Source organism: Lactuca saligna, chromosome 7, assembly GCF_052625555.1.
Source record: "Lactuca saligna cultivar CGN05327 chromosome 7, ASM5262555v1, whole genome shotgun sequence".
Taxonomy (NCBI): Eukaryota; Viridiplantae; Streptophyta; class Magnoliopsida; order Asterales; family Asteraceae; genus Lactuca; species Lactuca saligna.
Window position 1 is genome coordinate 32,706,912 of NC_136423.1, and position 13,787 is coordinate 32,720,698.

Genomic DNA, 13,787 nt, shown 5'->3' on the forward strand with positions numbered 1-13,787 from the left:
GAGTTCATGCTTGAATTCATCAAGTTCATCTTCATCTATAGGAATAAGTTCAGTCTATGACTCACCGAGTTCCCCTTGAACTCGTCGAGTATGCCTTCATATGGTTGGGATATTCCCGTGAACTCGCCGAGTTATCTCATTTACTCGTCGACTTCTAAGATTTCTAGATCCCTAATGATCCCAAACAACGGAGGGACCTTCAATCATAGCATCTGGTCCATCAACAGAAAGGATTTGATAGGAAATACGTCCTGACTCGTTGAGTCCCATGAACGACTCGCCAAGTCCCCCATTTGACCCAAACTACACGGTTGATTTTACTTCATCTAAATGCATCCAAACCATAGATTTGACCTCCTAGGGTCCATATTATACGTAAATCTACGAACTTGATTTCCATGCATAAGGTTTTTGCCTCAAAAAGCCATAAAAAAGGGGTTTATATGATTCATGGTCTCCCATGGCCATAGAGTTGGCACATTTATTCCATGGGAACCGTCAATGGTTCTATATCTGAAGTTATTATCCAAAAATCGAGGTTGCATCCAAGAATGGCTCCAAAATGGCTTCCTAAAACCCTAAGTTACTCCAAAAGAGTATCTAATGAAAGGAGAAGCAAGGTTTGGACTTTTTACCTCCAATAAACAGGAAATGAAGCAAAACCTCTGGATCTCCTTGCGCCTTCTGAAATCCCAAACTCCTTCTTCTCCTCTTCAACCTCCTAACTTGCAGAAAATCGCACAAAGAGCTCAAAATCACTCAAAAATGGTTAGGGTTTCGTGGGGATAGTCTTAGGGTGTCGGAGGCTGTAAAGGGAACCACTTAAAGTGTTTAAATAGGGTGCAAACCCTAAATATTAGGGTTTCATCCAGACATCCCTACTTCTTGAGTCGGGCTTTTGACTCGTCGAGTAGGTCACTTAACACTCGCGACCAGAATCTATTCTACTCGACGAGGTGGGCCTCCAACTCGTCGAGTCCCAAAGCAAAACATGAAATTACTCAATTTCAAATATGTACCACCAAATGGGTGTTACAATTTGATGAAGAAAAATTTACATCTATACGTAGACCAAGGGATATGATTCATCAATCTTGTAGCAAGATTACTACTCAAGCTGAAGTTGTTTTGGTGGTGCAAGTTCTATAACTTAACCTAGGAAAAGCACAAGAGCTAGAAAAGCTAAATCTTTCGGATCTGATATTCAAATATATTTAGTTGAAGGAATAAGAAATAAGACTGTGTCTCAACATCAATATTATTTTAATATTGAGGAGGATCCAAAAACTTTCGTTGAAGCTATGGCTTCTAGGTATTTTCATTTCTGGAAAGAGGAAATTCATGATAAAATTGATTCTATCATGGATAACAATACTTGGTTAGTGTCTGATTTACCTCCTAGTTACAAGGAATTAGGATCTAAATGGATCCTCAAAAGAAAAATGAAGGTGGATGGCACAATTGATAAGTATAAAGCCATATTTGTTATCCAAGGCTTTAGGAAAAAGGAAGATATTGACTTCTTTGATATTTATGCTCATGTTGCTTGAATTTCCACTATTAGATTATTGTTAGCTCTTATAGCAATACATAATCTTGGGATTCATGAAATGGATGTGAAAACTACATTCTTGAATGGTGACTTGGATGAGGAAATTTACATGAAACAACCTGAAGGTTTTGTGATGTCTGGTAATAGGGGTGTAAACGAGTCAAGTCGAGCTGAATACTACCAAGCTCGAAGCTTGGCTCGACTAAAATACTCAAGCTCAAAACTCTTCTCAAACTCGACTCGAGCCTTAATTTTAAGCTCGAGCTCGGGCTCGTGAAATACTCGACGGTCTCAAGCTCGGCTCGGCTCGACTCGACTAATATTTAAAAAAAAATCAAAATCACTAAATTGAGTAAGAAATTTTAACCATTCCACATGTAAATGTCCATACTACCAAAAAACCACTATTAATCACTTAATACCAATATAACATCAACCATATATGTCATAAATGAATAATTATAAAGAAATGACATATATGTTATAAATGAACAATTATAAAGAAATGGCATATATGTAAATTACACTAAGCTCGACTAAGCTGGCGAGCCTTACGAGTTGAGTATTTTTGTACTCGAGCTCGGCTCGATAAGGTAATTGAGTAGCTCGAGCTCGAGCTCGGCTCGATTAAGATCGAGTCGATTTCGAGTATTTTCCGAGTCGGTCTCGAGTTTCTCGCGAGTTGGCTTGTCTCACTTACACCCTTACCTGGTAATGAACATAAGGTGTGCAAGTTGAAGAAATCATTATATTATTTTAAACAAGCACAAACACAATGGCATCAAAAGTTTGATGATGTGATATTTTCTAATGGTTTTGCATTGAACCTAGCTGACAAATATGTATATAGCAAATTTAATTCTTATGGTAAAGTGTAATACTCGAGAATTTGGTATGTTTACTTTAACCCCCCCCCCCCCCCCTAATGCAAAATGCATATAATTATAGTGCTTAACTTTTACGTGGGGTGTACTCTATGAGTACTCATAGTGTACTAGCCCGCGTTTGGATCGTGCATGCACTAATGTATACTAACGTATGTGGGAGTATGCAAAGTGTACGTAGGAGTATGTACAGTGTACGCAAGGCAGGGAAAAACCCTAATTTTAAGAGTTTGTGCCCTATTTAAACAACGTATCACTTTTGGACCTTATAATGATCAACCTCTATCCCTTTATGTCCTAATTTCAAAACCCCAAGTATCATTTGTAAGTTTTGAGCTTGAAAGTGAGTTTTGGCGGTATTTTTGGTGAAGGAGAAGAAGAAGAACACTTGGAGGCTGCTTGGGATTTGCTAGATCTTGTAGATCCAGGGTCATCTTCATCTTAGCAAGCCATTTGAGGTAAAAAAAAAAAAAAAAAAAAAAAAAAAAAAAAAAAAAAAAAAAACTCCCATTTTAATGATTCTTTATGCTAGATCCAAATTAGGGTGTTATTTATGCATTTTAGGCCTTCTGAGCAAAATTTGAGTGTATGGTCTACTCCAGAAGCCATGAGGGTTAGATCTTAATGCAAATGAGGTCGCTTGTCCATAAAAATGCAACCTTTATGAGTTATTTTGGTCCATGCAAGAGTTAGGTTCTTTGTAATGACTACTTTTGAGTTTTTGGCCTTATTAAGTCATGTATGGGAGTAAAGTTGCCAACTTTACGTGATAAGTCACTTTGTAAAAAAAAAATCTAAGAGCTCTTCATGTTGTCTTAACCGAATAAGTGCTTAATAAGTGGGTATAGCTGTCTGCAGAGTACATGGGGTGTACTCAGCTCGTATGTTGAGCATACTAGCCCCGGAAGAAGTACACCAAACGTAAGTATGAGTACGCCCAGCGTACTCTCTATTTGAATTTTACGTTTACTTCATCATGGTTGGGCCTTGTTGGTCCATTCGATTTCTGACTTTAGGCTATGGATAGACAATGGACTTTCTTGGAATTAGGTCCATGATGATTTTTGCACCCAATTTAGAATTTACGCCTTATTGGACCTTAGGATGCCCTTAAGGAATTTGGGCATTTTAAGAAAATGGGTTGGGCCTTGGTTGAGCGCCAAGTAAGGAAAAAGGTAAAACTGTATTTTACCTTGGATATTGGACAAGTAACTTATATTCTGGATTATGGGTCTAGATCCAATTATTAATTGGGTATTATCTGATGATGTTAACTCGGGGGTTTTTCGGACCAGCATACTAAGATTTTATCTAAGAGATTCTGCAACATGAGGTGAGTTTCCTCCCTATGTTTAGCGGGTCGAGGGTACCAATCCTAACCCATGGTTTATTATGTGTAGGATGCTAGTTGTCTGCATGACTCTTGCATGTGTTATGTGTTTATATTATGTTTACCGAGTCGGGCCTGATGATTATATTGTATGCTAATTATTTTTGTAATTTTTATGCATGTATTTATATGTTTGTATGTATTCTAGTTGGGGCCCAACGCCAAGCGGGGACTGATCGCAGACAGATCTGTTCTGAGCTAGGCTCGGTGATGGGCGGGGCCCATTATATGTTTGATATGTACAGTTTGTGGTATTTTAGGGAACTCACTAAGCTTTGCGCTTATGGTTTTCAATTTATGTTCCAGGAACGTCTCGTTAGAAGCAGAAGAGTCCGTGATGATTGCAGTGCACACACCACATTGTTCTGCATTTTACAGTACTCTGATGTACTTGGATGTATATTGATACACCTTGATTCACCATTTTTTATGATGTTTTGGATAATGGTTTTATTAATTTAAAAATGGAAATTTTTAGTATAAATTTTTTGGACGTTACAAGTTAGTATCAGAGCCTTAGTTTGAGGGATTTGGGCACACTTTCGGGGTGTCTAAACTCAAACCGAGGGTTTGGTAGAATTTTCAAAAAAAATTATAAAAGGGTTTTCTAATAAGAGAAAATGGGTGTGGTTCATACAATCGACCGAGCTCAAATAAGTTTTACCAAAATACCCATACATTTTTTCTGATATGCTTTGATATGTGAATTTGTGACTCACATTCTAATTTGGGCTAAGGATCTGCTCAAGATTTGCATAACAGAATGCTATGATAGATGATTTTATATGTATGCTATATGAGCTTGTAGAATTTCATGCTAGTATTAATCAGTCAGTGATAGGATGACATGTTAGGGTTATGCTTGTTCCGATTACCCGACGCTCGAATGTTGCTTGCTTTGTGCTTTTTGGAGTTCCCATTAGCTTCAACTAACTAGTAAGAGAATATACAAAGCAACATATTGTTGAGACTAAATAATTTAGAATATTAGGTTTTAACTCTATTGTGTAGCTCTTTTTTTAGTGCAACCATTGTAGTGTGAGACCTTTCTTGTGAAAAATTATCTGGTGTCGTCGATATGTAAATTCATCCATGAGCTAGTTAGAGGATGTTAGATGGAGGTCCTACTACAACTGATGGGGGAGAGTGGTGTGGTGTTAGTCTAGGAAAACCTAGGAAGAGATTTACTGATGGGAGCCTTGACTTGTGGAGGATTTTGCGGATAATGAATGACTTGGAGGATTCAAAGTGATCCTTGAGAAAAGTACGGATAGATGTGCAAGGTAGTATGGGCCCATACTACTGAAAGAAGAGGATTTGTACTTGAGCCAAGGAGATTCCGATGAAACTAGGAAGCTTATAGAGTATGAGACTCCTCGATATATATATATATATATATATATATATATATATATATATATATATATAATATATATATACACGTGTGTGTGTGTGTTCTGATGGTTTGTATGGTCGATTTTCAGTATGGTGACTCTTCAAGGCAAACCAGTTAGTGGTGCTGGTGCTAGTGAGGGTTCAAGATCTGGATATGGATCTGGTCAGTTGGATGATTAGATGTGGTAGTTGTTTTTGTCTGAGATTACCAGCAGCATACTTAGGAAGACTCTTCTAATCTTTGGTACAGTTAAGGAGGGCATTTTGGAGATTCTGGATGAGCGCTTGAGCGCTTTTCGGTCTGAGAGAGTGGCATTGATAGGAGCTCGCACGTTGACCTTCCCAGATTTCTGAGCATGTGGGGCTTCGGAGTACTTTGGGTAAAAGGACCCGATATCGACTAGACAATGGTTAGGGGATGTCGTTAATGCCTTCCACACTAGCAGTTGTCCTGATAGGATAAATGTCAGACTTGCTTCTTGTCTTATGAAAGACAGACCTAGAGATTGATGGGAGGAGGTTCGACGCTCTGTGGGTGATGAGGCAGTTGATTCGATAACATTGGATGACTTTGTGACTAGATTTTGAGTTGAGTTTGCACCGGTAATTAAGGTGTAGTAGCTGGCGAGCGAGTTCTAGGACCTCTTCCAGTAGACAGTGGCTGAGATCAATGTGATGTTTCGTGAGAAGGCTTTGATGGTTTCGTAATATGTTGTGGATAAGGAGATGAAGAAGGTGAGATACCATGAGATGTTGAGAAGTGATAATCAGTAGTTCATGAGCTGTTCCAGTTGCAAGACAGTGGAGGATATGATTGCGAGAGATAGAGAGAGGGAGAGTGATCTGGAGATGGAGAAGAAGAGGAAGTTGGATTAGGCTTAGGGTTTATGAAGTTCATGAAAGATGCCCAAGGTGTTCCATTCGAGATCGAGAGGACATAAGGTTTAGAGCCTTTGTGGCAAGTGTGGTAAGACGCATGATATGGCATGCATGGTGGGTGGTTCTAGTTGCATCAAATCTGGCAAGACGTGTTATATTAGCAGGAATTCTACTGCTACTACTACCACCACCACCACCATGATATCTGATTTGATTTGCTTTATCAAAGGGCCCACAAGAAGGCGAATTAGCCGAGTATGGCAGCAGCAGGCCCAGTGGTAACACCTGCTCCAGTGCTTCTACGGATTATTGATGGCTGCCAGGGAAAGGCAAATGCGCTTGTGTTGAGGAGCAGGGCTTTTAGCTGATGGTCGAGGAGGCTCACGCAACACCTGATGTGGTGGTGGGTCTATATCTTCTCCTTATGTCTTTATTTATATTGATTTGCCTGCTGATATCTATGTGTTTTATTTTATGATCGTTCCTTGTGAACGGTATATTCACATTAGTATTTTCTGATTTTAGGGATACCTGATCTTTTATATCACTAGTGCTTAGTAAGAGGTTTGTTGGAGCTCTAAGGGGGCTGGATTGTCCTTTAGAGGTTGAGATTATGGACGATCGATCTTTTTGGGTATCGATGGTTCATCAGGGTTATGTTCTTGAGATGTTCAGTCAACATTATCCGATTGGTTTGGTTCCCATTCCTTTGCGCTGGAACAAGGTTATTGTAAGGATGAACTGGTTAAGCCTCAATGGGGTAATGATTGATCGTGAGCAGCAGGTAGTATGTATTCGGACCCCAAGTGAGGGAGAGTTAGTGGTTCAAAGATATAAATCTTAGAGTGAGCCTATTCTATGATCAACAACTAGGACATGCCACTATCTTTATCAAGGTTGTTCTGGATTTGTCATCTATGTTATGGATACCCGAGATAAGTGTAAGATGACTGTGGATGACATGCCAGTTTTACAGGAGTACCTAGATGTGCTTTCGGAGGATTTTCCTTGGGTGCCTACGGAGAGGCAGGTGGAGTTTAGGATTGAATTGGTTTCGAGTGCAACTCCGATAACCAGAGCACCGTATCGGTTAGTTCCTCCGAAGATGCAAGAGTTGCCTACACAGTAGTAGGAGTTGTTAGAAAAGGGGTTCATTCGATCGAGCAGTTTTGCCATGAGGAGCATCGATCCTGTTTGTGAATAAGGATGGGTATCACCATATGTGTATTGACTACTAGTGTAATAAGATAACGATGAAGAACGATTATCCACTCCTGATGATTGATGATTTATTTGACCGGCTTCAAGGTGCATCTTGGTTTTACAAGATTGATCTTTGTTCGGGTTATCAGTAGATGAGGGTCAGAGAGGGGGATCTGCAGAAGACAACCTTTTAAACACGCTATGGTCATTATAAGTTCATCGTGATACCCTTCGGGCTCACCAATGCTCCAACCGTGTTCATGGACCTTATCAACCGCATGTACAGGGCGATGCTAGATCGGTCTATGATTGTATCCATTGATGATATCCTAGTCTATTCCAAGACCCATCAACTGCATGAGGAGCACTTCATGGAGGTATTGGAGACACCGAGCAGGGATATACTTTATGCGAATTTCTCCAAGTGTGAGTTCCGGCTGTGCAAGGTGCAGTTTCTGGGGCACCTTGTCAACCAGAATGGTATTTTGGTCGATCAGGCAAAGGTCAAGGTTGTGATGGTATGGGATGTTCCAAAATCTCCATCTAAGATTCAATGTTTCCTTGTTTTGGCAGACTACTATCAGAGGTTCATTCAAGATTTCTCCAAGATAGCGGATCCTCTGACTCGGTTGACGAAGAAGACATTCACTTTTTGTTGGGGGCCTGAGCAGAAGGCAGCTATTGAGACCCTAAGATTAAGATGTGAGGTGCCAATTTTGACCCTAGCAGAGAGTGTCAAGGATTTCATGGTATATTGTGAGGCATTTATCATGGGTTTAGGTGAAACTCTAATGCAGAGGGGTCGTACAATTTCTTACAGTTTGAGGCAATTGAAGCCTCATGAGGCGAATTACGCGACACATTATTTATAGCTGGGGTGGCGGTTTTCGCCCTCAAGATTTGGCGACATTACCTATATGGGGTCCGCAATACTATTTACATGGATCACAAGTGCGTACGGTATCTGATGGATCAACTAAATCTGATCATGAGGTCGTGCTAGTGGTTGGATGTGGTGAGCGGTTATCATTGTGAGATCCTTTACCATCCGAGAAAGGCCAAAGTGGTGACCGATGCTCTTAGCTGTAAGGTGTCCACGGCTCTGATCATGAATATTTATAAGAGGATGTCAGTGATTACTCCACTATTGGAGCATATTTGAGAGGCTCGGGTTGAGGCTATAAAGGAAGAGCATCGAAAGTGTGAGCACATAGTAGGTTAGGTGGCTTCCTTCGATTATGATAGTCAGGGATTATTAAGTATCCATCAGAGAGTGTGGGTTCCTTATTAGGGTGGTGCAAATCAGGTTGTGATGGAGGAGGCATAGAAATTGAACGATTCTCCATTCATCCTAGGGAAAAAAAGATGTATAGAGATCTTCGTCCTGATTATTGTTGGCCCTCCATGAAGCAGGATGTAGCTTAATATGTGGAGAGGTGGATGATTTGAAAGAAAGTCAAGGCCGAGCATTAGTGGCCTCACAAAAAGATGCAATCGTTAGACATTCTCATTTAGAATTGGGAGGAGATCACCATGGATTTAATTATAAAGCTTCCTCGGACTGCGCACTGAGAGGATTCAATTTGGGTCATCATGGATCGAATGACTAACAACACACATTTCATTCCGATTTAGGAGAGTATCTATATGGAAAACTTATCCGACATATACATCAAGGAGGTTGTCGCATGACATGGGGTGCCAGTCTCTGTGGTTTCAGACTAGGACGTCCGGTTTACTTCAAGATTTTGTAAAAGTTATCTGACATATACCCACGGATTGATGGACAGAGCGAGCAGACTATTCAGGCCTTCGAGGATATGCTTCAGGCGTGTGTATTAGATCTCTACAGGAGTTAGGATATGTATATCCCTTTAGCGGAGTTTTTGTATAACAACAGTTATCAAGCCAACATTGACCGACCTCATTTTGAGATGCACTATATGAGGAAATGCAGGACTCCGATATTTTGGGGTGAGTCCAGTCAGCAAGACATGCAGAGTGTCGAAGTGGTACTCGAGACTATCGAGTTGATCGAGCAGGTTTGGGGTAGATTCCAAACAGCTCGGAGTCGGCAGAAGAGTTATGCCGACAAGCGTCGATAAGATCTATAGTTCCAGGTTAGGGATATGGTTCTCTTGAAAGTGTTGCCTTGGAAAAGGTGTCATCCGTTTCAAGAAGAGGGGCAAGTTAGCCCCCATGCACATCAGTCCTTTGAGGGTTTTGGCCCAGGTGGGTCGAGTTGCATTTCGCTTTGAAATTCCTGAGGAGCTTAGTCAGATATATATCATGTTCCACATCTCTCAGTTATGTAAATGCTTAGTAGATGATTCCGCAGTGGTTCCAGTAGAGGATATTCAGGTGGATGATCGCCTGAATTATATCGAGAGATCAGTGGCGATTCTTGACAGGAATACAAAAATCTTGAGGAATAAGGTTGTTGAGTTGATGAAAGTTCAATGACAACACAACAAGCATTCAGAATGGACGTGGGAGCCAAATGAGGAGATGAGGGAGTACTAACCAGATTTGCATGGGGCAGTAGACTTCGAGGATGAAATCTGATTCAAGTGGGGGAGAATTATAACATTCGTGAATTTGGTATGTTTCCTTTAACCCCCTTAATGAAAAATTCATATCATTATATTTCCTAGCTAGTAGGTAGGGCGTACTCTATGAGTACAGATAGCATACTATCCTACTTCCGGATCACGCATGCAACCATGTACACTAGGCATACGTTGGAGTACGCATGGTGTACACAAGGCAGGGATAAAACCTAAATTTTAGGGTTTATGCCCTATTTAAACAACTCATATCATCTTTCGACCTTCTAATGATTAGCCTCCATGCCTTTATTCCCTAATATAGAAACCCTAACTATCATTTGTAAGTTTTGAGCTTGAAAGTCAGTTTTGGTGAAGTAGAAGAAGAACACTTGGAGGTTGCTTAGGATTGGCTTGAGCATGAAGATCCAAGGTCATCTTTAACTTAGCAAGCCATTTGAGGTAAAAATCTCTCATCTTGAAGATTATTTATGCTAGATCCAACTTAGGGTATTATATATGCATTTTTGGGTCTTCTGAGCTAAAGTTTAGTTTATAGCCTACTCCAGAAGCCATGGGGGTTAGATCTTAACACAAATGAGGTCCCTTGTCCATAAATATGCAATCTTTATGAGTTATTTTGGTCCATGAAAGAGTTAGGTCCCTTGTCTTCTGAGCTAAAGTTACCAACTTTACGTGCTAAGTCACTTTCTAAAATCAGATCTAAGAGTTTGGCATGTTGGCTTAACCGAATAAGTTCTTAGTAAGTTTGTTTAGCTATCTACGGAGTACTCAGGGGATACGCAACTCATATGTTGAGTGTACTAGCCCCGAAAGGAGTATGTCAAGCATAAGTCTGAGTACGCCCAACGTACTTAGCTATTTGACTTTTGGGTTGACTTCCTCAGGTTTGGGCCATATTTTGAGCTTTAAGGGTTTGGGCCTTGTTGGGTCATTGGATTTATGACTTTGGGCCATGGTAGACTATGGACTTTCTTGGGATTAGGTCCATGATGATTTTTGGGCTCAAGTTGGAAGTTGGCCCTTATTGGGCCTTGCGATGTCATTAAGGAATTTGGGCCTTTTGAGCAAATGGGTTGGGCCTTGGTTATGGGCAAGTAATAAAAAAGGTACAATGGTCTTTTACCCAGGATATTGGACAAGTAACTTAGATTCTGGATTGTAGGTCGAGATCCAATTATTAATTAGATATTATTTAATGATGTTAGTGTGGGGATTTTCCGGACTAACATATTGAGATTTAATCTGATATATTCTGCAGCTTGAGGTGAGTTTCCTCCCTGTGTTTAGCGGGTCGAAGGCACCTATGTCGACCGTGGTTTATTATGTGTAGGATGCTAGTTGTCTGCATGACTCTTGCATGTATTATGTGTTTACATGTTTACCGGGAGGGTCCCGATGTCGTGCGAGGCCTGGTGATTATATTGTATGTTATTTATCTTTGTCATTTTTACGCATGTGTTTATATGTTTATATGTATACCGGACGGGGCCTGATGACTGGTAGATCTGTTCCGAGCAAGGCCTGTTATATGTTTGATATGTATGGTATGTGGTATTTTGGGGAACTCACTAGGGTTTGTGCTTACGATTTTCAGTTAATGGTTCAAGTACTTCTGGTTGCAAGGGGGAGAGCTCGGGATGATTGCAGTCCACACAACACATTGTTCCGTATATTATATTACTCTAATGTACTTGGATGTTTATTGATACACCTTGATTCACCATGGTTTTTTTATGATGTTGTTTTGGATAATTGAGTTTTTAGTTTAATAATCAAAAAATTTAGTCTATATTTTTTGGACATTGCACAAAGGAGTTATAATTTGCCTTTATGTTGATGATATGTTAATTTTTAGTACTGATCAAGGTGAAGTTGATAAAACCAAGAAATTCTTAACATCTAGTTTTGACATGAAAGACACGAGGGAGGCTGAGGTAATTCTTGGTATATGAACTAGAAAAGGAAACAATGGGATTTCAATTTCTCAATCTCATTACATTGAGAATATATTGAAAATTTGTAACTTTGAGAATTGTTCTCCTATAATCACTCCTATAGATCATAATATTAGGCTTCTACCTAATAAAGGATCTCAATGTCTCAACTGAATATTCTAGAGCGATTGAATGTCTTATGTATGTCATGATTAGTACTAGGTTTGATATAGCTTTTGATGTAGGAAAGCCTAGTAGATATACTAGTAATCCTAGTGCATATCATTGGCAACTAGTGAATAGAGTATTCAAGTATTTGAAAGGATCCATGGATTATGGTTTAACATATAGTGGATATCCTTCTATTTTTTAAGGTTATTCTAATGCAAGCTGGATTAACAACATAGAGCATCACTCCTCTGCAAGTTGTTGGGTGTTTCTTCTTACATGAGGTACCATTTCTTGGGCATCGAAGGAACATAATTGTATTACTAACTAAACCATGGTAGATGAGTTTGTTTCATTTTCTGTTTCTGGTAAAGAAGTTGAGTGGCTAAGGAATTTGATTTATGAAATTTCATTATGGCCTAAACCGATATCTACCATTTCTATCAGATATGATAGTGTTGCAACCTTGGCTAAGGCTTATAGTTAAGTGTATAATTGAGAATCTAGACATTTAGGTCTTAGACATAGCATGATTCGTGAATTACCATGACTGGTGTGATATTTGTGGAGTTTGTGATAACTCGATGCAACTTAGCCGATCATTTATCCAAAGGTTTAGCCAACAATCCAATACACAAGGTGGCTGTAGAGATGGGTTTAAAGTCCACCTAAAATCTTTTATATTAAGATACCCAATTCCCATCTAATGCAATATTAGATGTTGAATTCAATGTGGAAAGGTTAATATTTGAAGTTTGGAATACATTATTATCATCATCCCAAGGTATATGTGAGTACTTTCTTAATAGTTCTTTGAAAAATTGCATTTGCAGGTGCAAGAACAAAAGAACTACCTATATAAGCATGAAGTTTAGCTGCTTCAAGAAGTTGTGACTTGACTTTGGTATGCTTATTGAAGGATGGGACACAAACTAGTAAAATGTAGTGTCAAGTTTGAGCTTATGAGTATATAAATTTTTGTATGTTTTGTCTTCATGTATTCACTATGAATAGAAAGGTTTCAATCCTTAGTAACACTATGATATTCAAATATTTGGATTATATAATATACTAAAGTGAAATTCAATCATTACGACATTTCATTTATGCATCAGTTTATTGTTTTTTTTGTTTTGTTTTAAGTTAACCAAGATTACACTTAAAGAGGGGGGGGGGGGGGGGGGGGTTAGTCATTTGTTATCATCAATGTTATTTAAGAGTAATGAGATTAACTTTTTTGACCAAAATCTTGATAAATATTAAACAGGTAAGGAAGGTGTGGAGAACACACTTGTTTAAGTTGATCAAGTTTCATATTACACTATCATTTACGGGTGAAGTCGTTGGCATATTAGTCTAAAAACCAAATTTATAATAGGGCGCCTGTTTTAAAACAGGAAAACGCATCTTAGTGTAAAAATGGAGCGCCTGTTTTAGAATAGGAAAATGTGTCATAGTCTAAAATGGACATTATCTGCCTTACACTAAATGTGTCGTTTTGTCATGGAACTTTATTATTTGGCTTATGCTGTTGTATAAAAAATACATAAGACATCCAAAATTTGAATTTTATGACAGTTTTTGACTATTTTCATACATGAAACTGTTTTGTGATAGTTTTTAGAAAAATGAGGTATTTAACCGAATTTTTCATCAGCTTTTGGTACTTACGAAATTGAACTTCTCATTCTCTGTTCTGAATCTCTTCTGAGTCTTATCCAATCAAATATTAGGGTGGATCATTCAAATACTTTGATTTGAAAGTCGTGGTCGTTTCTAAGGATTCAAATTCCCAGGACGAGGTGGGTACAA